Here is a 26,651-nt window from a genome sequence, read left to right on the forward strand (position 1 = left end):
CCAAATCTCAAAGAACAAATGAGCACAAATGAATATAACCCCCAAGGACTTATTTATAGGCCCCCATTGACCTAGCCCTTCCACCCCTTGTCCTCTAAGCCTCATGTACCCTACCAAAACACATCACTTCAACCTAGCTATGTCTTTTCACTCAATTTTTACTCTTTTAGCCAATAGTGTGCACCTTATCAGCTTGTCGTGAAATTGGTCTCAATTTTTATTTTTCAATTAATTTTTTGAGGGGCACCACATTGTTATCCCACATTCCATCGGGTAGGACTTAAATTTTCAAGTTTTCTTTGAAACAATGCTAAGAATGCATTGTCTCAAAGGGGCAAAATGTAGACACTAAAAATTAACCATTACATTCTGCACCATTTTCACACATTATTTTTCTAAATTAATAAATAATTTTATTATTTAATTAAACTAACATTATTCTTTCATTTCAAATTTCAAAATTTTCCTCCATCACCACTTTAGTTAAATATTTATTATTATTTAATTATTCCACAAATTATTACTTTCTTCTAATATTAATTAAATAATTTTAACTATTTAGTTAATTTATTCATTTTCCACCTTCCATATTAATTAATTTTTTTAAAATCATTTAATTAATTCAAACTCCTTTGTTCTTCTACTTCACTATAATGAAATAATTATATAATTGACTAACTTTTTCTTCTATAATTAAATAAATTATTTAATCTATTTGATTAATCACTTTTCTAAAAAAAAGTCTTCTAAAAATAAATAAAATCAATATTTTATTTATGTTATTTCCTCATGCACATGATTATATAATCTTTAATTATTTGATTCTATTAATATTTCCACCTTCCTCACTTAACTACCACTTGGAGTTCACTATTTAATGAATTTGCTTCACTAAATTTATGCATTGAATTCTCTCCATCATGCTATTAGTTATCTCCATAATTTTCTCAATCAATTCATCCATTCATTTTCATCTGTTGATCTTCAACTTTGTCTCATTCTTACTCTATCGTTGATCAATATCCAAACTATCTAGATAACCAACCTTCATTCATCATTTTCGCTAACCATAGTCTTTGATCTTTTATGCGATCACATTACGAATAGTGCATGTACAAATATGAGATCAACATACAATTCTTTGAAATAAAGATTCAATGAACCAATGGAGGTAATCAAGATGCTTGTATGAATGTGATATCATTGTTGTAATTTGTGTTTTCTTGCATTTATCTTGTTAGAATCATGGATCACTAAGAGGGAGGGTTAATCAGTGATCTGTCAGAAATCAAATCCACAAACTTATTCTTTATGCACCGGTTAGCAATGCATAACATAAAAGAACATAAACAAGCAATAAATAAACCACAGATCCACAACACCAGAATTTTTACGTGGAAACCCAGAAAGGGAAAAACCACGGTGGGGTTGGAACCAACAATATTCATATACTATGGCTAAGAGTACATAAATATAACATAGATGGGGAATGCACTTGCATTCAGGCTCACTGCCTAGAGCTCATTGCTCAATTACATTGTCCGAAAGGCTACAACCTTCAGGGAAGTCTCACCGACTTACAATTTGATTAAAATGAGGAAATGCAATAAAATAAAATTTGAAGTAGCGTCTGACAATGCATGAATGAGTTCCGGTTAAGCACTAGATCTCTGACTGTCCTTGCTCTGCAAATACTTTGTTTTTGTCTTATTCAGCTACCATATTATCTATGAACCAAATGCGCACGTGAAACTACGCTCAATTGCACCAAAACTAATTACCACAACTGTAATACACCAAAAACCAATCGCCAAATCAATTTTATATAACCTGTCAACAAAAATAATCTCCTTCAAGTCGGCTTCAAGAAGTGTAACATGTAGCTTCAAGTCGGCTTCAATCTTTAACAAAACATAGCATCGGACCAAAAGAGTATGATCACATGCTTCCTAAGGATCTTCCCATTCACCGAGAACACGAAATCAACTGCCAAAATCACCGCAATTATCGGAAATCTTTCTGGACCAAAACATTGCTGAGATAACCCTGAATTACCAATTAGCTACCTATCGGTTAACTCCTGCTTCCAGATGAGAGAAATCATAATCGTCGAATCGAATCTCCAAGAAGAGTTGCCATCAATGGCAACCTTAGACCAATAAGCAACTACCAGAAGTCACTAGATGAGTGTCAATTGCCAACAATCTCCCCCTTTGGCATTGATGGCAACACTTGTGAAAAATGGCTAAGTGTTGAAACCTATACACTAGATCAAGAATGAAAGAATTTTAGGGCTCCCCCTTAGATCAAGAATCCAAAAATTTGCATCAACGAATTGTACACTCCATACACAACTAGCCTGTACATTTTTCACCTTATCCCTCCCCCTTTGACTTCAATGCAAAAGATAGGATGTGCAATAAAACATTATGTACATATATACACACTAGATGATTAGATCTATACATATTTAAGTAGATCTGCATATGCAGCCTTAAGGAACCCAAAATAGGTGTTCCAACTTGGCCGCAATTTTTCCAAAATTGAAACAAAACCATTCAAAACATAAGCATGGAATTCTATTGTCGTAATCTCAGTTGGAGTCTCCTGAGACGTATTTTGAATACAATCCATTTTATGATACACTAAGGTGTCTAACCGGGGACTAATTATGTTCAAGAGTTCACTTGTCTGCCTAACCATTTTCTCCTCCTCAAAATTCCTAATCTGCTCCACAATAGGCAAAATTTGGCCTTCAATACTGTCGGTTAAGTTAGCCGTGGGGTCATAAGCCTAAGAAATCTGAGCTATTTGACCTCTGCATTTATCTATTTGCTTGTCTATTTCAGTGGAAAAAATTGTCAAAACTAGATAGGACTTATTAATCTTACTGACTTCCATTAAGACCTCATCAATTAGTTTCAATTCCTTTTCAAGTTGGGCCTTATCATTGCTAATCATTTGCAAAAATGTTTGTACTTTGGCATATTTTACTTTCTCCATAGCCTGCCTAGCTGATGCCTTGGTCAAAGAATCAAATTGAGAGGATATGTGGTCTATTAGGTGCTGAAGCTTACCAAATGAACTGGTATCAACATTGAGTTGTAGTTCCGGTACCACCTTTTCCAAAAGTGAAACTATTTTCTCAATGAGTCTCTTCTCTTCTGATTCAGATTGCCCTAACTCCTGACTAGCTTGAGCTTAGAGAGCAGCAACAACAACCATCCTTTCTGCCGAAGACATTTGATTGAATGGCTTGTCAAAATTGATGTTAAATTGAGGAAAATTCCCTTAGCTTTGAATTTTTGAAGTGTCAATTGCCATAAGGATTGGAGTTTCTGTAATTTTTGCTTTCCCTTTGATTTGTTCATCTCATTTTTCTTCATCCTTTTTCTCAGCTCCCTGCCCTACTTTACCTTTATCCTCTATGGGTGCCTCCTATGCACCGGTGTCACCACTTGGTGCACCATCCTCTGCCTCAGTTGATTTTTCATGTCCCTTATTTGCCTCAACCTCTACAGAATCCAAAATTTGTTTCTCTGCAACATCCCGAGTGTCTTTCTCCTTATTTACATCATGCATCGAAGGATTCTTTGTCTGAGTGGCTGCATCATGTGAGTCAGATTCTACTAGCTGGTTCTGAGTCAGAAACTTTTTGTAGATTTCAACAATTTCTCTCCTTATTTCCTCTACTCTGCCAACCATCAAGTTGTTGACTTTGTGTTTGCTCCTGAATTCCTTTGTATTTGCTTGCAAAATCAATTTATCTATTTCTTCAATAGTGAGATTGGTGTACTGATTGACCAATTCACTTTCCTTTATTTCTCTATCCATCTTACTTGCAAATTTTCTTCTAGCATCAATTATACTACACAGATCTTTTAGAAGATATTTTTCTAATTCAATTAAAGCTTTACTAAATACATCCATATACAAAACTACAACTTCCTCAATCTGCCTTTTATCCTTATCATCCATATTTTCATAATATACAGAAATATTCTTCAAATTTCCATATTTAATAATTTCATCTATTAACTCATTAGTAGACAAAGGAGGAATAATATGATACTCGGTTTGGGTGGTCTCCATCTTACCGGATTCAATTGCCTAATCCAAGTCGGATTTTATCTTTCTTCCTTGCTTTGGCTTTCTTATCAGAACAAGATCAAACTTTGCCTTCTTTTCCTCCAACCCTTCCTTCTCAGCACTAGATTAAGGTTTCCGGATCACCCTTGCAAATTATCCTTTCTTTGGGGCCTTTGGAATGTCTGCATCTGACTCAATTTCAGAAGCCACTGGGGAAATTGCAACATACTCTCTCTGGGCTTTCTACTTCTTCCTCAGAACACCTTTTCCCTTAGCAAATGGATCAAAGGGTTTTGATTCAGCTGGAGGTGTCTTCACTGGAGTGGGAGAAGACCCTGTCACCTTTGCTTTGATTGGAGCTTGTGCAGTCTTTTGTTTCTTTGCCTTTTCTTCTGCAGCTCTTGCAACTCTGAATTTCTCTCGAGGGTGACCTTCCTCAATGAGGATTTCCTCCACTATCTTAGCCACCTTCCTTTTCCTTGTTGGTTCAGTGAACTTGGTGTGTAGTTCCATTGATTTTTCTTTGCAAGTTCCAAACCTTTCTTCTTTGGAGTCTACCAGAACTTTCAATAGGTGTTGTGCGTAGGCATCTAAAGTTTCTGCATCGACCTCATAGACCATACGAATGATCCCCTAAAGTTTCTGCATCAACCTCATAGAACATAGGCATGATCCACACTGCCCAAGGTTCAGCTGCCTCCATGAGACATTCATCTTTATTCACCATAAAATAGATTGTCCCCTCATATTTCTTGATAGTTTCCTTGGGGATTTTGACCCTCTGTTTCATCTTATCCTGAAAAATCTTGAAGAGTGCCCACAATGCAACATTTTGATTGTCTTTGTTTCTAAGCTTGTCAAGACCTTGTTTAATTTGCTGGGCCACCAGTCTGTCAAAAGCCCACTGCACTCTACCGGTTATGGGAATCTGATTCAAGAAGTAAAGTGCCAGACAGATAACCAAGGAACCGAATTTGAAGACATGCTTTTTGTCTTGCTTGGTTTTCTTCAAATTTATCATCAATTCCTCCAATAGAACACTACACAGATCATAATGAGCATTTTATTTAACCATCTGATAGGTTGCATGGATGGATGTGTCAGATACAAAATTTAGTCGATTAGACTGATATACCTTATAACCAATGACCATCGCAACAAACTTGACATCATCATCCTTGATCGTGCTGATCTTCATCGAATGCCCATCAAATTTTGCAACCATAGGGTTTGTGACCTTCTGAAGCCCTAACTTGTCACCGGTTCGATTCAAACAAGTTACTGCCCTAATTGCCTCTGAAGTTATCTTATAGGGTTGGTCAAGCCATATAAAGTCTGCATGAATTCTGCTCAACATATACCTCACCCATTCATTTTCATCAAATGATGGAAAGTTCACAAACTGGGTGAAACCCTTTCTTTGCAACTGCACAAATTCTGGCTCGGGGTTAACAATTTCTTCCATGATGTTGTCGGTATAAAGATCCAAAATGTCTTTAGTGCTAGTTTCCTCGATATCACAGTGAATATATGTCGTTATATCATCTACGTGCAGAACTCCGTGTGGAACGGAAGAGAAAGCTCCAATCGGGTCGACCTCCATGGATTTGTAAGTGTGCTTCTCAAACACATGATGGGTTCTATCCTTGACCTCAATAACTAGCGGTGTAGCAATGGAAGCAAAGGATACCATTTCAAATTTTCAGAAATTCAAGCTCATAAATGTTCTTCGATAAATACCTCAACTAATTGACAAATGCCCTAGATCACTTGCTGGATCTCTTTTAGCTCTTTGATCCCCTAAAAATCTTGATCGCCTTGTTCTGCAACTTGAAAACTCTATTCGCAAAGTGAAGAATAACTCTCGTATTTGCCCTTTTAATTTCACAAACCCTAATTTCACTTTGAAATAAATGCACCTTAGATATCCAATCGGATGCCTTGCACAACTACCAGATACTGAAATCAGCCATCTGAATCCCAGATATAAATTGAAATTCAATTCCTGTCATCTGTAATCTATTGGCTACATATCTCATAAGGGGTACTGCAAGATTTGCATGAATTTGCCTCCCCCTAAGGTGAAAAGCCCTAGTTAGAGGATGAGGGTTCTGCACCAGATTCAGGTACAGATCCATTATCTGCCTTAGATTCATCTTTCTTTACCCACATCTTCTTATGTTGATCTTTGATCTCATCAACCTTTGCCTTTCCCTTTTCATCTAATTTGTTCTTGTCAACTGGAGCATTGTTCTTGCTTTTGCAGTACTTTGCAATGTGACCGGTTTTGTTACATGCTCTGCAAACAACATTATTCTACATAGGTCTGAAGTTCATCTGATTTGGTCTTGTCATGCATTGGTTAGAAATATGTCCAAACATTCCAAAAACATAGCATCTCTTGTTTTGAAAGTTATTCATTACTTCTCTACACATATTTGACTTATGACCAAAGTTGTTGCATATGAAACACTGATCGATAAAGGTAGGAACATTATTCATGTTGTTCATTGTTCCACTATTCATCCTACTTCTGGATTGACTTTCCATATGACCAAATTTATTGCAAGTAAATCAACTACCATTGAATTTATGAGCATTAGGTTGTCTTACCGGAGGATTCTTGCTCTTCTTCCGATTAGGTTTTGCATTGCCTTGTCCAGATCCAAATGATTCACCTTTCTCAAATCCTAGACGTTGCATATCCTTTCCATGTCTTTGACTTTCCAGCATCTCATCAAGCCTTGCTGAACTAGCTTTGAATTTGTCTTTGTATTAATTGGTAGTAGCAAGTTCATCCCTCAAGGTAGCAATTTGTCTTTCAAGTTCTTGACCATTATTCCTTGATTGTGTCAACTCAAGCTTCAACTGATCATTCTCATAGGTAAGCATGAAGCATTCACTAGTTCTTTCCTTCAATGATTGTGCCAGATTCTCTTCATTCTTCTTCCGGTCCTCAACCTCCTTAGTCAACCTCATCACAATGGATTGCATATCATTCTTCAAGGAAACATTCTTTCTCTCAAGCTTGTTAACTTCATCAACTTTATCCTGGTGTTCCATGATCCGATCTTCTTTCTCCTTCAACTTGTCCATTAATTCCTTCCTCTTTTCTCTACAGACGCTTGCTTGATCCTTCAGGTCATTAATGAAATCATTAGCAACATTCAGGTTCTTTTTCAAGGTACAAATCTCATTTCTAGTTGCATCAAGATCCTCAAGTGCCACATTGAGCTATCTCTAAAAACCAGAATCCATTAAATCAATATGTCGGAAATCAAATCCACAAACTTTTTATTTATCCACCAGTTAGCAATGCATAACATAAAAGAACATAAACAAGCAATAAATAAACTACAGATCCACAACACCAGAATTTTTATGTAGAAACCTGGAAAGGTAAAAAACATAGTGGGGCTGAAACCCACATTATTCATATACTATGGCCAGGAGTACATAAATATTACATAGATGGGGAATGCACTTGCATTCAGGCTCACTGCCCAGAGCTCAGTGCTCAATTACAATGACCCGGAAGGCTACAACCTTAAGGGAAGTCTCATTGACTTACAATTTGATCACAATGAGGAAATGCAATAAAATGAACTTTAAAGTATATATTATCTAATAATGCATGAATGAGTTTCAGTTAAGTACTAGATCTCTGACTGTCCTTGCTCTATGAATAATTTGCTTCTATCTCAGTCAGCTACTAGATTATCTGTGAACCAAATGCGCACATGAAACTGCCCTTAGTCGCACCAAAACTGATTGCCACAACTGTAATATACCAAAAACCCATCGCCAAATCAATCTTATATATCCGGTCTTAACAAAAATAATCTCCTTCAAGTTGACTTGAATAAGTGTAACGTGTAGCTTCATGTCGACTTCAATCTTTAACAAAACATAACATCGGACCAAAAGAGTATGATCAAACACTTCCTAAGGATATTCCCATTTACCGAGAACACGAAATCAACCACCAAAATCACCACAATCATCGGAAATATTTCCAGACCAAAACATTATTGAGATATCCCTAAATGACCGGTTAACTACCTATCGGTTAACTCTTGCTTCTGAATAAGAGAAATCACGACTGCCAAATCGAATCTCCAAGAAGAGTTGCCATCAATGACAACCCTAGACCAATAAGCAACTACCGGAAGTCATCGGATGAGTGTCAATTGCCAACATATCTTACATACTCTATTGGAAAATTAGAATAGTGTGTGAATCCTAGGGTTTAGTGGGTCATATGTTGATGAATCATACTATTCAATTTCTAGTCTTATAGTTTAAAAATTTGAACTTATGCCTAAAAAGTCAAAATCAAGTATACCATGAGTAGTCATTGATAAATGAAACATAATGACAAGTATTCTCAATTAAAACAACATTCAAAGGATTGAAAAAATCATTATAAATAACCTTCAATAATTTATTTGTTGTGGTGATACTAGAGTGAAAATTAACTTATATTTTTTAACCACGTTCACAAAAATTAAAATTTCTAGAATAACTAGTAGGTTTTATTAGAATTTTATTTTCTTTTTTTAGCTTCTTATTCTTGTGACTTGTATCAAAAGAAGAGAATATTTTTACTTAAATTTTCCACCTTTTCTATTGCACACACACATGCACACACATGTATGTATAAAACCTTTGTGAATATTGTTTGTATTTAAATACTTTAATCCACATCTAACATACTAAAAAATTTCCCCTTCAATATAAGGCTACGACAACTACTCTTATAACAACCCATATTACTGATAAAGTTCACAAATATGCAACAAAAATGGTAGAACCTTCCTTACATTAACAAATTGAATTGCATTACAATGTTGCTAACAAATTAAATAAACATTTGAGCTTTTATTATTATTATGGAGATTTGGAATACATTGTAAAATAATTTAATAACAATAGAAATAACTTGGGAAACACACTTAAAAGGATGAAACAAGATAGAAAATACAATGATATTAAACTATTATATTTAATCCCACACCAAAAAATAATATAAAATTTTGATGCAACTAGAATCATTAAATGGGTTATAAATATAATGAAAAATGTTGTTATAAGAAATACCATTTGATAACACAATTCTCGCTCCCATGAAAAAATTGAAGGGCACCGAGGGGGGGTGAATCAATATATGCAATTTTTACTCTATGGTAAACATCAATTATCATTAATAACTTCTTCAATCACTAAAAATGAATGACCAAATCTACTTATCTTAAATTATTCAATGATGCAACAACTAAAACATTTAAAACAACACATCCAAACAATGAACACTAAATATGTGTAGAAACCTAGATATACATGAAAACCTAGGATTGGAAAGACCATAGTGAAAAATGAATCATTTGCATAGATTGAGTATCCACTAACCTACCAAAGACAACAATCCCCTTAAGTACTATGAGCACCAATCCGTTAGAGACACCAATCTCAAATACCTAGGTCCGAGCAACAAATCAGTAGCTAGGACCTCAATCTCAACAATATGAATGATATAGTTTTAGGACCTTCAACATACAACTTGCCTTTGATCAAATTAGCTTCAACTCACTCTCCTCTGAAACTTATGATGTTTTGATAATCGGGCACATGAATAAGGAAATCAAATTGTCTCATTCTCCAACTTGCATAATGTGAACTTGTATCCTTAGAATTACAAAACATCATCACTGCACAAATGAAATGAATCTAGGACACTCATATATATATATCTATGTGTGTGTGTGTGTGTCACAATTACAATTACAAGTTGGCCTAAAGCATAATTAATCAATTATAAGTCAATCATACATTTTTCCTTCAATAAATGTGTAGTAAGCCAGGTTCTTATTAGCCCATACACACATTAATACAAAGGAATGCACCACACACTTCTCAAGGAATCTTAAGTAGTCTTAAAGTTTGTCTTCATACAATCTTTGGTAGACACACTATACACTTCATTCGCAAGTTAGTCATATCAAATGTCTAATAGGTTTAGCCTAATTACTCACACACAACTCCACACAAGGAAACACATTATGTGAATCCCATAAAGAATCAATATGATCCTAAAGAACTTCCACCCTTAATTTTTGATAGCGCACATACAGAACAACCATTGCATCAGTCCAGAACACAAACCTTGTTTGATAGCAACACAATTAAACAGTGGTGAAACAAACAATGTGTTCCATCACACAAGAATTTTGGAGATACCAAATAAAGATAGAGCATGTGGAGGCGTACTCTCCTTACAAACCACAAGTCACAACTCTTAATCATTAGAAGATGCATTTATTCGAAAGTTACCAAAGTTAGCACATTAGCAGGGTAACTACAATCCAACTTTTAAAAACAAAATTCCAAAATACTTCAATCAATGTCTATGGGCACATCAAACATGTTTCAACCAATTTTGCAATCATATCAATCAATGAGACTACATAAGGCTGTTGCTACTCAAAGTGTTGTGACATGACATGACAAGTAACATAACTTCTTCAAGCTTCTAGATACAACAAGAGTAAGTAGTATGAATGAAAACACCTATCCAACAACCTCCTTCTAAGACAACTTACTTAATGACCCTTGGCACTCATTTGACAACAATGACAACTTTTGTTCAACAATATTCCCCTTTTTCATTGATGGCAAACAACAAAATGTTGCTCTCACATCAACATATATTAGAGAATTATAATATATTAGGGCCAACTCCACCTATCAACAATAAATTATCTCCATTCTTCATAGCATTTTCAGTCCATTTCTCCCCCTTTAACATCGATGACAAAGGTCAACAATTTCTGAGTCAATTTCTCCCCTTTATATAAATTGGTTCAACTCTTTGTTGTTGAACTTTCAGAAAGACTCCCCCTGAGTCCATGCACCAATAGTCGTGGTGAGATATGCATCTATACCAATTCATAAGACCACCAAGCCTTCTTCTAGTAGAGATTCAACACTCTCCCTATCTGTACTTCCTCTCGATTCAATAAGAGGGGGTAGCAATTCCCAATTTCTACCAGAGATACTCAAAAGTATCTTTAGGAAGAGGTTTTGTGAAGATATTTTCAATTTGTTCCTTAGTCTCAACACACTCCACCTCCTTGTCAACAACTTTCTCTCTTAAGAAATGATAATTGCAATATGTTTTATCCTTGAATGCATTACCAAATTCTTTGAGAAATTGATAACACTTGTATTATCACAGTCATCAAAGTTCACCTTCATCTTCTTCAAATTTTGCTTCATCTATAAAACCCAAGTACAATAAAAAACTACTGCAATGTATTCTACTTCTATGGTAGGCAAAGTTATTGAATCTTTCTTCTTACTCAACCATGAAACTAGGCCATCACCAATGAATAATGCTTCTCCACTTGTACTCTTCAAATCATCAATGTATGCAACCCAATTTGCATCAGTTTATGTTGTTAACTAAAATTCTCACTCTTAGAGTACCAGAATCCAAAATCCATTGTGGCTTTTAGGTACTGAAAAATCCTCTATACTGCATTGACATGAGTTTAATTGGGTACTACTTGAAACCTAGCTACCATTTTGACCACCTACATGATATTTGGTTTGGATGGAATCACATACAACAATTCCTAATCATTGATATGTATAATTTTTTATTTTTTGGAGCTGAATCATCATCCTTGCTCAATTTACATCCAATAACCATATATGTTCATATTGGTTTGCAATCTTCCATCTTGAACTTGTTCAATATCTCCTTTATATACCTGCTTTGAGAAATGAATAATACCCTTTTCTAATTGAGAAATTTGTAAACCAGGTAAAGCAACTCACCAAGCATAGACATTTCAAACTCTTATTGCATAGCATTTTAAAACTCTTTACACATAATATTGCTCCTTCCTCCAAAGATGATATCATCAACATAAATCACAACAATTGGTAACTAATCATAATCATTTTTTTATATACAAATTGCTATGAGTACAACCTCTCTTGAAACCTTGTTGTTGCAATTATTTGTCTAGCTTGGAGTACCAAGCCCTTGGATCTCACTTGAGTCCATATAATGCCTGTTTTCAATCTGCAAATAAATTCCAATTTATCCGAGCTTTGAAATCCTTTTGGTTGTTCAATATAGAATTCTCCATTAAAAAATGTAGACTTCATATCCATTTGAAATAATTTAAAGTAATTAAATGTTGATAACGCCAATTTTTTTTTGATAGCTTCTACTCTAGCTATCAGAGCAAATGTCTCTTCAAATCTACGTCTTCAACTTAAGCATATCCCTTACACGCTAGTCTGGCTTTATTTCAAATCACTTTAACATTTTCATTCAAATTATTTTAAAAAATCCACTTAGTATCTATCACATTCTTGTCTTTAGGGAGACTTGAACTAATTCCTATGTCTCATTCTTCTTGATCTGAGGTAATTCTTCTTTTGTTGCATTTTTTCACCCCTTCTCCTTGATTGCTTCTACATAACTGCTTGGTTCAATTTTTAATAGTAAGACAAAATGTACTTTTTATTTGTTCTCTATGATATTCTCCAAGTTTGAACATCATTGTGCTTATCTCCTATAATCTAATCTTTAGAATGATTTTTTAAACTCCCACGACCCGATTTAGATAAATAAGTTTTAGTTTGAGTTGATAAATTAGGGATTGATATTACTTGACAATATGGTGACACTTGGCGACATTATTATGCTTGATGACATGATGATTTATTATGCTCGTTAATATTATTGATGACATTTAACGATATTATTTTGATGATGAATGACATTAATTGATGCTTGATGCTTGATGCTTGATGCTTGATGACGTGATGTTAATGTAATTTGAAATTATTGATGGTAATTTTAACTTAATGTTCATCTTATCATGGATATTTTAACATGTAACTTGACGAGTTTGTTGAGCGGAAGGTGGATGTAGGGTCGACCATCGAAGACAAACAAATAATCGAGGAGGGGTCTCCTAACTCGTCGACAGTAAGCTAGGGAACATGGCATGTGCATTCACACACACACATAATAATTAAATAATAAAATCGATAATAAATAACAATATGATATGATTGAAGCATAAAATATTAAAATTTAATAAAAGATTATAAATAAAAGAAATTTAAAATATTAACTTATTGACTAATTTGATTTGAGCATGTTTCAAATTTAACACTTGAGACTCAATTTGATGGAGAGTTAAACTCTCAGTATCTTCCTGTCAATCCTCAAATTTCTCTTCCTAGCTAGCTAATCAAACCAGTTCAATTCTTGACAAACTCTTTTAATTGGCAAATCTGACTGAGCATTCTCCACTTCAACTCTCAATCACTCCAAATTTCCTCCAGTCTAGATCCACATTCCTTGGATCGATTCCCTCATCTAAATTATTATAAATTCAAGCTAGTTATCAGGTAAGGGCGTCTAAGTTTTAAAAATGGTATTCTCTGTTGTCCCTTGATTGTCCTTGATGACAAAAAGGGTGATGTCATGGGCATTTGTTAAATGCAGCTTATCATGGTTAAAGTCATTAATTATTAAAATGCTTATGTCTGCACTATTGTCATGTGAGTTAAATAAAAAGGCACTTTGTATAGTGTTGTCAGTAACTTGAGGAGTGGGTCCTTTTGTCTTGGACATGAGTTGGAGTTTGTTTGACGTGGCTTGGCATTGCAAACCCTAACGGGCTGCCACCATGAGGTTCATCCTTGCAGTTACAGGGCTCGTTGTGGTCATAATCTGGTTGTGGGTTTTTGTTATGTTATTCCTTAGGGCTAGACGATTATTGTGGTGGTCTTGGTTGCCGATTTCAGTGGAGTTAGTTACAGATTTTTAGGGATTATCAGGTACCATCATTCCATTTCATTTCTGAGGTAAAATCGATTGAAAATGAAGTTTCATTTTTTGAAAATGGTAAATGAAGAAAGATGTTGAGTTTTCAGTTTTTTTCTTCAACGAAGTTTGCAAAGTTAAAAAGTTGTTTTTGGATTAATTGTAGAGTGTTGTTGTTTTAATACATGGTTTATTCTGTAACCACTTTTAGTCAGTTCTAAAAACCCTAACCAAGGGTTGAAAATTTTGAGCTTTCAAGGGTTTCGTTTGTTTATATAATGTAGTGGTAATCTGAAAAGTGGAATGAAAAACGAGGAGGAAAAACAGTTTTGAAGGATATAGATGTTGACAGAGAGGTGTAATTCATTGTGAATAAAAACATGATGATCTCTGGACAACAGAGTGTATAAGTTCCTTTATAGAGCATAAGTTGAAAATAAGGTAGTATTTATTGCATTTTCAGTCTTTATCAAAACAATGAATTGGAAAGATGTATTGTATTGTTATCACAGTATCTTGAAACTAAGATTATTGCCTATCATTGTATTTTGAAATCTCGTTGAAATACTGGTAAATTTGTAGATGCACTAATATAGTGTAGATATAAGTTTGGTAGTACTTGTAACTTGAGATGCTGAAGAGAAGTTGAGAAAAGTAGGGGTGGGTGCTCCTTGAAGTCTTCTAAACACTATGTATTGAGTTGGTGCTAATTGAGTTAATAAAGAAAATTCATAGCCGAGTGGTTTTTCTACCTCAAGAGGGTTTTCCACTCATGAAATCTATTGTGTTATGGGTTTATATTTGTATCATTCTGTTTTAGTAAAGTTAATGCTTTGATATCTTAGTTTTGTTTATGGTTTGTAGTTTACTATTCATGTCTTGCATATTCTTTGCTTTACTCAAAACAGTTCAAGTTTTTATTTTGCAAAAATCAGTTATAGTTATAAGCATGACAAGGGTTATTCAAAATGAATAGTGGATAATCAACTTCATATGCTTTTTCAAAGTCTGCTGTCTTAATCTCTAAGATTGGTTTTTCACATTCATTATCTTCAAATTGTCTCAAAATTGATCAATGAGTTTTCTTGTTAAAATTAGATCTGCATTTCACTCACTCCGATTCACCCCCCTCTTAGAGTGAATCCACTTCCAACATTCTCTTCATTCTGCGAAGATAAGTTTTAAGGGAGGGGTCGATTTAGTTGACAGGCCGAATAGGAGATCGTTGGGAGAGGGCATTGGTGAACTTCTCTCTCACTTGTTTTCAAGACACATTGCCAAGGCCTTTTCCCTTCCTCACCACATTCCTTCTTCCACACCCCAATTCGGCTGGGTAAGAGTTTAATTTCCTTGTTTTCTGCACTTCATGACAGATGTTAAATCGATTATTCTTAACTCATAATCGCTCTTCCCATTTAATTTGGTTCGACTCCCTACCAAGTCAAATCTGATTATTCATTTTGCAGACTTAGATGATTTGGATGTGGTTGGTAATGGGCTGCATTTTGACTTACTCTTTTCAGTAGATTTACCCCAGTTCGATATGTTGAGAAATCGTTTTTTATTATTTGCACACCTCCTATCGATATAGTGGATTATTGTTTTTGTGCAGATCTACAATTTGATTTGTATTGGGTTGGTGATTAATTTATGTTCTTCCTTCTTTTGAACAGTTGGCTATGGTAGCCGATTTCTCCTCTTCTAATTCCTGCCTGCACTGTTAAATCTGCAAGGTGAATCGATTAATTTTGTTTCTATCGATTTGTTCTAACTGGTTTGGATTGAATTCTTTTGATTGTTCTGCTAATTCCATGGTTCAGTAGGTCGACCTGCACTATGCATCAATGATAGGTTTCTTTGGTATTCCTTACCGTTATATATTCTTTTGATGAGCTAATCTCCTGTCATTACAGAATAGTATCTATACTTTCCGTTATTCGCCTCTTCCCTTCCTCTGTGGGATGAATTGATCTCACTCCTTTATATTGGGATTAAGATTTTGTTTTCCAGTAAACTTGTGCAGATATAAATATTCTATCCATGTTAACAATCTGTCACCATTTTGATATTTTAGCCCTTGATAATTTTGGAGTCAATACATCTAGTTCCTAATACTAATCAATTGTTCCAGTATATATATATTTTTAAAGAAATATGTAGATGGTGAGTATAAAGTTAGTTTTATTATTACCTTATTAAATTAAGGAGTAGAAGTAGTCTAAGTTCAAGCGATCATTAAAGCTGATCTATATATATGAGGTGTTTCAATTGAATGGAAAATTCCATAAATGGGTATAATTATAAAAGAAATAACAACATAATACAAATAAACATGAATAGTAAATATAAAGAATAAATATACATATATATACTCGAGAGGGGTAATTCTTTTTATCTTTGTCTGCGAGGGATGCATAATGGATAGGGTGCTTGATTATGGGTCAACAAGGAAGGGTGTTTTTCACCTACCCAAAAGGGTTTAATTGGCCAATACTTTATCAAAATTTCTCCTTGCCATATCAAATGTAGATAACTTTAATGTTGTTATTAGATGCTACATGCACGCACAGGTCCATTCCCAAAAGTTGATGCCGACTTGCTAGGACACTCTGTTGTGAGGGACAAGAGCTTGCTATGAGTACTGGGAAGCAAAAGCTTCAATTGGTTGGGCGTATAAAACGTTTTGGTTATTTGTCCATCTTCCATATTGTAGATGGAGGTGAGTCTGATGGCGAGGAAGACACAACATCCAGAGACAAAGACTTTTGTATATCATTGTAAAATCTTATGTAATATTGTATGATGTATTAATGTTTTCTTGTAATAGACCAATGTGCTCTTATAATCAAGCCAAGTAAGTTATGTATGATCAAGCTGTGTAAGCTATGTAAAAGGGTCTATAAGGCCTACCATCAAAAATGCGACAGGAAGTCACCAAGAAGATGTAACTAACGAAAGTAAGGAAAACTACTAACCACTAACCACTAACATGTGTCCTACTTGTGTATGATTTGTGGATGCGTATTTTTATCCTTAGTCTTCTTTCATTTTGTGAATGTTTGTTTAAGTTTAATGCATACTTTAAGTTCACATTTATTACGTATGAATCGTTACGTAAGCATTTCTCTTGATGAGTTCCTTTGAAAGCGTGACTCTTCCTTTGAAAGCGCGACACTTAGATTAGATGTTTTTTTTTATTTCATAGTTTTCATATACATTGACATGTGGTTATCTTTATTTTAACTCGTTCGTATTTATCTAAGTTGTCTTACTTTATAACATTCTTTTCAATGAGTGCACTCATATTAATGGTAATAGTTATTTATTTTTTAAAAATCATTGCAATTATGTAAATGGAAATTTACTTAGATTAAATTAGGAGTCAATTGTGTTCGTTTTTCCAAGGTTAGGACTAGCAGGTCCTTACATACACATACCTTGTCGAGATCTTTTCACTGGTTATTTCTATCTCATTTTTGGAATCTTCCTTACTTCTACAAACTAATTCAATCTTGTCATTGTCTTTTAGAACCCCAACTGATTGCACTATCTCATCAACACTTACATTTGTACTTTCTATCACTTTCTTCAAACTCTTGTTATAACATTTGTATGCTTTGCTAGTCATTGAATATCCAAGAAAAAAACCTTTATCAAATCTAGAATCAAACTTACCTAAGTTCTCTTCATCCCTTTTAATGAAGAATTTGCTTCCAAAGATTCTAAAGTGTCTTACTAATGCTAGTCTACCATTCCATCTCATATGAAATCCTATATTTCTTTGTCTAATCTGAGCTCTATTTAAAATGTATGTTGTTGTCTAATATGCTTATATCCAATAAATTTATGGTAATAGTGTTTGCTTTAACATAGTTCTAGTAATCTCTTGAATAGTTTGGTTCTTTCTTTCTGCCATTCCAACTTTCAATGGAGTCTAGGGTGTTGAATATTGTCTCTAGATTCCATGTATTGCACAATACTCTTCATATTTGTTAGAAGAAAAATCTACGCCTCTACTAGATTTTAAACATCTAATTGTTCTACCGGTTTTGTTCTCAACTAGTGCCTTGAAAGTTTTAAACTTGTCAAAAGCATTTGATTTTTCTTTCATAAAACCAATCCAAGATATTCTAGAGTACTCATTAGTAGCCACATAGATAAGCATGAATTAACTCCAATGAATTTGCGGTAGAATACTCCTTAGTAGGGAATCTAGTCTTTGTCTACTTTGCTTCATGACATGGTTTGCAACTAGTTGATGGAGGTTTTTCTATCTTATGCATGTCTCTCACCATCCCTTTTGAGTTAATTTTGACAAGATCATCAAAATTGATATGCCCCATCCTTCTGTGCCAAAGCCAACTCTCTTCTCTTTGTATGATGAAGAAATTTTGTCCATTTACTTCACTTAGATGATATACATAACTGTCAATTATGCTTCCTTCTGTAATCATTCTCTAGTATATCTTTCTTTCTAATTTCACAACCTTTCTCACTGACAAGCTATATACATTGTCACACATTTGACTTACATTTAAAGTACTATGTTTCAAACCTTTTATATGCATGACATTATAGGTTTTTGTCTTGCCACCATCAAGACTCAATGTACCCTTTCCAACAATTTGGGCAACAAAATTGTAACCAATAGTAACATCTCATCAAGCATACTTTTTGAGATTCCTAAACTTTATTTTTTCTTTGGTCATGTTTCTTGAACATATACTATCAATAATCCATAGATTCTTGCTCTCTTTTTGGGTACATAGAACAGTTTGAACTACCAAAGACTTCTTAAACTTTTGTTCTTTTGGTTTCTTCTTCCAAATCTTCCCGGAATCACCTTTTTGACTCATAAGACAATTTCCTTTATTTTTTGGCATGGAACTACTCATAAAATTGCTTCTACAATTTCTTGCAATGTGACCATAGTTGTTGCACTTATGACAAATGCTATTAAATTTAAAATAATGGAGCAAACACATTCCTACTGACAAAATTATTCCCTCTAACTAGACCTCTTCTACAATCCATTACCTTATGACCAAAATTATTACAATTAAAATAAAAGCTAAAAATAAAAAAATTGAACCTGCTATTGAATCCTTGTCCTCTTGTGCTAGCCTTTCAAATATTTTATTTTGCCTCTAGACCTGAATGAAATTGTCATTCATCTTTTTGCTTTCTTATATTGTCATAGATTGCTTTGACTTTGAGCTTCCAAATCCCTTCTCTTCTAGATTCACTGTTTTTGTCTTCATGGATTGTCCAACAATCTTTCCTTTTTGTTCCTCGATGAAAGTAATGTCAGTATTGTTATGTGGTGATCTATGGCTCCCAATAATCTAATTCAACATTTATATACTCTTTTCAATCTTTATTTTCAATTGCTTATTTAGTTTATAAAGGTCTTTTCTTAATGCAACAATTTCAACCTCCAGTTTCTCATAATCCTTAAATTTATTTTACGGTTTCTAAGTCAAAACTTCCTTTATTTAAATTTTCATCTCAATGACTATCTTCTATGCTCTTTCTAGTTTCCGAGTCACCTTATCAGAGTTCTATACTACCTTAGCTATCCTCTTCTTCAATCCTTTAATCTCGTTGCAAAGCAACTCCTTTACTAGATTTCCTTCATCATCCTCATCATCTAATCGCATTCCAATACTGTTATCCAGAGTTTCCAAGGCCATAAACAAAGCCTTCTCACCATTGTTATCGATAGAGAGTGTTTTGATTTTCTCTTTCATCAGATGATCTACTATCCTCATTCACAAATAAACTTTTCTGATTTTTGTTAAAATTATTTTTCTTGTTGAAATTCTTTTTCCTATTCTTTTGCCCTTGATTGCTAGAATCCTTTTAGGGGAACTTAGGCATAAAATATCATATCTCTCCACAATTAACACTTGAAAGGTAATTTTCCTTTGTACTACTAGAACCCCTTTGTAGTCTTTTGACAATGTTAGCAACTTTTGGATTTGATTCATCATTAGAATCTGACACATCTTCCTTCTTACATGCCTTGTAAGCAGTTTCCTTTGCTACACACTTCTCATTATCTAGTCTCATCTCCGAAGCAATTAGAGATCCATGTAAATCATCCAAAGTCAATTTGTTTATATCTTTGGCTTCTTCAATAGTAGCTACCTTGGGAAGAAATATTGGTAGTAGGGATATGAGAATGTTCTTCACAATGACTGGTTCTTTTAACTCTTCACTAATCCCTCTAATAGAGAAAACTATCTCATTTACTCGAAGTAAAAATGCAACTATTTTTTCATCCTCCTTCAAACTGAGCTCTACAAGTTTGGAATTTTTCTTCCTTCACCTTCTCATCTCCTTCATAGATTTTATGCAATTTTATCCACACACCGTTAGTTGTTGTTAGAGAACAAGAGTTAAACAACAATTTATGTAACTTCAAATCAAATTTAATAGTGTTTATCATATGCAAGAAATCAACTATAACAACAAAAAATAACACCATAAAAAATGTTCAACGCTTGCGAAGTCATACTTTAACATTTGCGCATTGCCTCATTTTAGGTTTTTGCGTCGCATTAACATTTCTCCTATGATTCGCACTTGGTTTTTATCATTTGTGAGCATTGAGTCATTCTTCTACATTCTTCATTCATCTTGCTCTCGAATTTGGTCTTGTCGACAACAATCTCCAGTCATGGTTTTAATCAATCTTATCTTATTGCATCAATGTGCGTGCTCATTTGTCATCATTTTGGACATCGTCAATCCTAATTAGGGTTTTGTCCTCCTGTCAATTTTGCGATCGATTCGTCATTGATCGTGGTCATTTTCAATATTGTCGTTTTGCAATCTATTTTGTCATCAATTCTTGTCCTCTTGTCAATCTTGTCATTTTGCGATCGATTTGTCATCGATCGTTGTTTGTCTCAATTATGTCAATTTGGATCAATTTGTCATTGTTCCTCGTCAATTGGCGCATTTATCAATCAAATCATTTATCACATTGGTCATTTATCAATCCAAAATCAAATCGAATCGAGTCAATTATCTTTCATCAAGACCTAATTCATCTTCTAGGGTTTCGTGATTTAATCATTTAACCTTGTGTGTGTCATTTCTTCCTTTAGGATTAATAAATTCTTTATTTATCCTAAGTCTTCCCATTGCAATTAAATGTTCATTTAATTGGCTAATTATTCCTCTTTGTGAATTAATTAATAAATGACAAATTATTAATTAATTTACCTAATTTCTTAATTTTCTAATTCCTAATTTCAATTTCCTCCTATTTCTCTCCTAAATTCATGGAAATGACATGTCAATTTGTCATAATTGACAATCAATCAATTTTGACATAGAAGTTGTCATAATTTGTCATAAATTATCAATCAACAAATTTTGCATAGAAAGTGCATAATTTGTCATAATTTGTCATAATTTGTCATAATTTGTCATAATTGACATAATTGATTTGCAATTTCCATTTGAATTGAATCATGCTAATCTTGTCATCTCTCCAATTCTTCTATAAATTGGATGATCTTCATCAATCAAAGCTAATTGGTAATCAGACTATCGAATTTACGCTTCTAGTACTCTTGATCAAAAATCTTGTCTACTTGCTTTCAATTGTGTGTGTGCACTTGTAGGTGAGATCCACAACCAAACCATTTGAAGAGGAAAGAAGAACAATGGAGCCGCATGAAGGAGCATTCAAATCTGCTATTGGTTTGCATATGTCTTTGCTTTTGAATGTTTTTATTTCATGTCTCTATTGAGTGTTGTTTAGGATAGATCATTGCAATGAATGCATTTGTGATTGAGCTATTACGTTTATCTTGTCTTGTGATGGTTTCCTATTTCCTAACCTACATTAATTGGTGAACCCGACATGAAAACTAACCTTCTAACCTCTTTATGGTGTTTTGAGTGCTTTCAAGTTGATTTGCAGGCCAAAAAAAACCAAAAACAGGGTCGTGCAGGGTTTTCTGGAGACTTCTGCGCCTGTGTCCTGCATCCTGCGCCTGTGTTGAGCATTTTGTGCCTATGTTGAAGACATTCTACGCTTGTGTTATGCATTCTGCGCCTGTGTCATGGGTTCTGCGCCTGTGTAAATTCCAGAACAGGGGTAAAAATGCAGTGTTTTATTTGAAATTTGTTTAGTTTTTGCATTCTGTTTTCTGTGCTTTGGATTTTGGTACTAATTATCTGTGCAGAATCTTGGCATACGCATGGCAAAGACAATAAATCAAACTACTAACATGTGTTATGCAGAATCGATAGTCAAAGACAACAAATCAAACTCCTAACTTGGGTTTTGCAGGTTGCCTTGGAGAAACAACTAAACTTGGTGTTTGTCTTTAAATGTTTTAGGCACCTAGTGATTTTTTAAATAGGATGGAATGAATCTATGCTTGGTTTGATTGTTGAGTGTGACATTCGAGTAGGAGAGTATGCTCTCATCCTTTTAGGGTGATCAGAAATCCAGATCTTCGATACCATGCTTTTGTCTTTGATTGTGTGTCTCCTTTAGAGGGCCTGCCTTCCCGACCACTTTGCTTTTGCAAGCAAGTGATAATCTTGAGAAGGGAACAACCCAAAGTGAGTACGGCTAGAATACCTTGGCATTCTAACTCACTATAAAAAAATACCCGATGAGCGAAAGCTTTGAAGGAAGTATTACGTGGGAATTGCAGTTACTTGGGAAGTGATGACCCTTGGACTCTTTCTCATATCAACATCTAAGTAGGGCCTCTTGGTCTAAATCGTGCTTCCGTGACTACATTTGTTTGGTATCTTGATGGGCTTAATGTCTCAATCACGCTTGTGTGACATCAAGGAGTAATGCTTAACAAAAATCCTTACTAAACACCTTGTTTTTAGAGGCCAAAAACCCTTCTAGTTGCTTGAGAAGGACAAGTTCGGATACTTGGAAGAGATACTAAGTTCACCATGGGGAGATTTCCATGGGGACTGATGCTTGGCTGCCCTGAGAAGTGAGTGCCGTGGAGGGGAGCCCGTGGGGTCAAGCATCTATGTATTCTCCTTGAATCCCATAATGAGTCTACCTCTCAAGTACCTAGTGTCTTTGCCTACCATAAGAAATGTGGAAATGAGCATGATTGTCTTGAGTCTAAGTTGTAATATCTTGTATTCTTTGCTTGTCAAAAGTTGAATTGCGTCCCATTTCAAAAAGCAAAACAAATTGATCCAACATAAGTTTAAACACAAGAGACATTCATCCAACAAAAGTTTATCAAGATTCAAAATTCATCTTCAAACATGGTTGTCAAATATTGTTCAAAATCTTGTCTCAACATTCATGTCACTTACATTTAAGTTCATCCTAGGTTGCATTTTGCAAAAATCATTGTCAAGTACCAAGGTTAGGTTTCACCTAAGTCATATTCCTTTGTATATCAATAAGAGTCATCCATTTGCATATGTCCTCTTGCATCAAAGTCATATCATTGTCATTCATTCATATTTGCATACCCTAGGTCTCTTCATTAAGCTTAGGTCATTATCATATCATATTAAGGTCACTTGCATAGTAATGTCCCTTTGCATATAGTGCCAAAATTAGGTTTTGTCATACTTGAGTAATCCTAATCTTTGATAAACCCTAAGTCATTGTTAAGAAGTCTAGACCTTATCAAATCTTTTGTCCTTTTGTCATCAATATCATTTGGTCAAACCTAGCTTAGTATCCAAGCATATAGGGGAGACTTTGTCATTTGCCCTTTTGTCACTTACATCCTTTTGTCCTTTAAGGTCTAGATATCATTCCAATTTCCTAAGGGTCCCTCTCTTAGATTTGCATTTCAAAAGTTTGTCAAAATCTTCAAAAAAACCAAAAACATAGATTGCATGCTCGTCTATATAGTTTGCATTTAGTTGCATATCATACATTATCTTTGAAAATTCCAAAAACATTGCATTTGCACAAGTGACATGCCTGTTGAGACAAGATCAAAATCTAAAAAGATGGGCAAACCAATGTATCAACCCATGGACAACATAGCAAATTCGTAGTTTCAAACCAGTCAAACAGTACAAATTGAAGGTTCATCAAACACATCTCTACCACCATATGGAACGGTTCAACTTGGGCCACCTCCATTATATGAACCAGTGTTTGTACCTATGAAACTAGGACATGGGAGTGTTCCACCAACTCCAAGAGGAAGTGCGCCTTTCAATTTGAATCAACCACACCTGCAACATGACATTCAAAATCAAACACTATATGAAGAACAAACCCTCTCACAAGGATTTGGTTCAGATCAAGGCTTTCACCAAGAAACGAATCCAAATGTCCAACCAGATTCCTCATCTGATTCCGATACTTTTGACGATGTTGACATGTTCCTTCAAGATCCGAAGATAACAAAAAAGATGGATAAGTTCTTGAACAAAGTCTTTAAGATGTTTCCACAAAAGTATCTTAACATGATGAGTAATGTGACATCTTCAAGTGACCAAATCAATGTGCAAGAACAACAAGGTGGTGAGTTGTTAAGTTTTTCCTTGCATCCAAATGAAGAAAATGCACAACAAACAACTCAACCTACCTTGATGAGTAAACGTGCTTCAAAGGCATTGACACTGACTATTCCTCAAAAGTCACCATTTGAAATGATAAATAATCCACTATTCAACACAACACCTATAACGCAAGATCAAATGAAGAACACGCAAGTATTCACAGGTATCCCTCAACAAGAAGTGGTTCCTTACATGCATAAAGTGGGATCAAAATCTAAGATGCAGGAAAGCTTCACAACTGGAATGCCTAATGTCACCAATGTCCAAAATAATTCCACGATGCAACAAAGTTCTTATGCCCCATTAAGTTCAATATCTTTGCTGAATACTATTGCGACAAATCCTTCAATAATGGCAACACAAAGAGCTACAGATAGTGGTTTGCACCAACAACAATTGTTGCAACAATTGAGTAATATACAAAAGGTACAATCGAATGTGCAACAACAACAATTTCACATTCAACAACAAATTGCAGCGCCTTCGGCACCATTACAAGTTAATGCAAACTTGCAACCATCACAATGGATTGGACAAACAACACAACAAGTTAATGCAAGTGCTATACCCCATCCTAAGGAGAAGCAACGAAAAGCGCCTAAACAAAGTTTTTTACAAATGATGGGATATACACCACGATGACAATTGGCACAAAGTCAACAAGTTCCGATCCGTCAGCCTCAACACCAACATGTGCCACAATATGTGCCAAGGCAAGCAAGCTATCCTACTTTACAACCGCAATTGGCACCTGTGCAATATCAACAACCTACTCAATTGCAATATCAACCTAGGCTCCAAGAAGCACAACAACAAGGTCAATATCAAGGCATAGCACAATCGCAGCAACAAGCGATGTATCAAGAACTTTATATGCCGGAAACACCAAAAACGGCCATTTCAGAGTATCAACAACCGATCGAAAATGCGATGTATCGACAAAGGATACCAACTAGGATTAATGATGGACCTCTAAATTCTGATACAATTGCGCAACAACTTGAGAAGTTGCAACAAAAAGTTGACGCATTAGAAACTAAAGGAACAAAGAAGTTGTATACAGATCAAGATTTATGTCCTAATCCATTTGACAAGAGTGTACACATGCCTCCATTCCCTAAGCATTTTGAGGCACCTAATTTTGAGAAATATAAAGGGAATGGCAATCCAAAAGATCACATTCGAGCATTTTTCGCGGCATGTACTAAGGTAAGCTATGAAGAGACGTATTTAATGTGCTTATTTGCACGAAGTCTCACGGGACACGCTATGGATTGGTATTCACATTTGCCAGGAAATATAAAGACTTGGTCTGAATTGGCTCAAAAGTTTTTATCTCATTTTGCGTTCAACATCGACAGTGATGTGACCATGTCAAATTTATGCAACACCAAGCAAAAGCAAGGTGAATCATTAGTGACTTTCTTGCAACGATGGTGAAGCTTGTATAGTCGTTCTTCTCTTGATATACCCGAAGAACAACAAGTGAATCTGTTTATCCAGAATTTGGTCCCAGAAATGATGTATGAGCTAAAGTTGAAAAGTCCCAGTACTATAGAGAAACTCATTAAGAAGGGAATGAGCATTGAAACAGCTCTGGTAGCTAAAGGAATTATCAAGCTCAATAAAGACAATGACAATACCAATTATTTGAGGGATAGAAACAGATTTTGTTATAAGAACAAGAATGTCACTAATGATGGAGTTGTTGATGCAAGAGCGGTGAATGCAAATCAACCCCCATTCACGATCAAGAAATTGAGTGTTCCTAATATGTCAACTATGGAACAAAATCAAGCACCAATGAGCAATGTTACTCAACAGTCGCAATATCAACAACATGCTCAACAACAACATACTCAACAACAAGGCCAACAACAAAACCAACAGCGCAAACCCTTCCGATCGCGGGATGGGCCTCCTCGACAATTTACGCCATTGGGAGAGCCTATTGAATCAGTAATGAGACAATTGATACAAGCAAAATTTATTAAGCTACCAGATATCAAGGCAGAACCAGCGGTAAAACCGCATTGGTGGAATGATAACACATATTGTGAATATCATCGGTCTAAAGGACACAAAACTGCATCCTGTTTCCAATTGAAACACATGATTCAAGATTTATTAGAGCAAGGAGTAATTGAGGTAGATCCACCCCATCCAACCTCTA

The sequence above is a fragment of the Cryptomeria japonica genome, chromosome 8, assembly GCF_030272615.1.
Source record: "Cryptomeria japonica chromosome 8, Sugi_1.0, whole genome shotgun sequence".
Taxonomy (NCBI): Eukaryota; Viridiplantae; Streptophyta; class Pinopsida; order Cupressales; family Cupressaceae; genus Cryptomeria; species Cryptomeria japonica.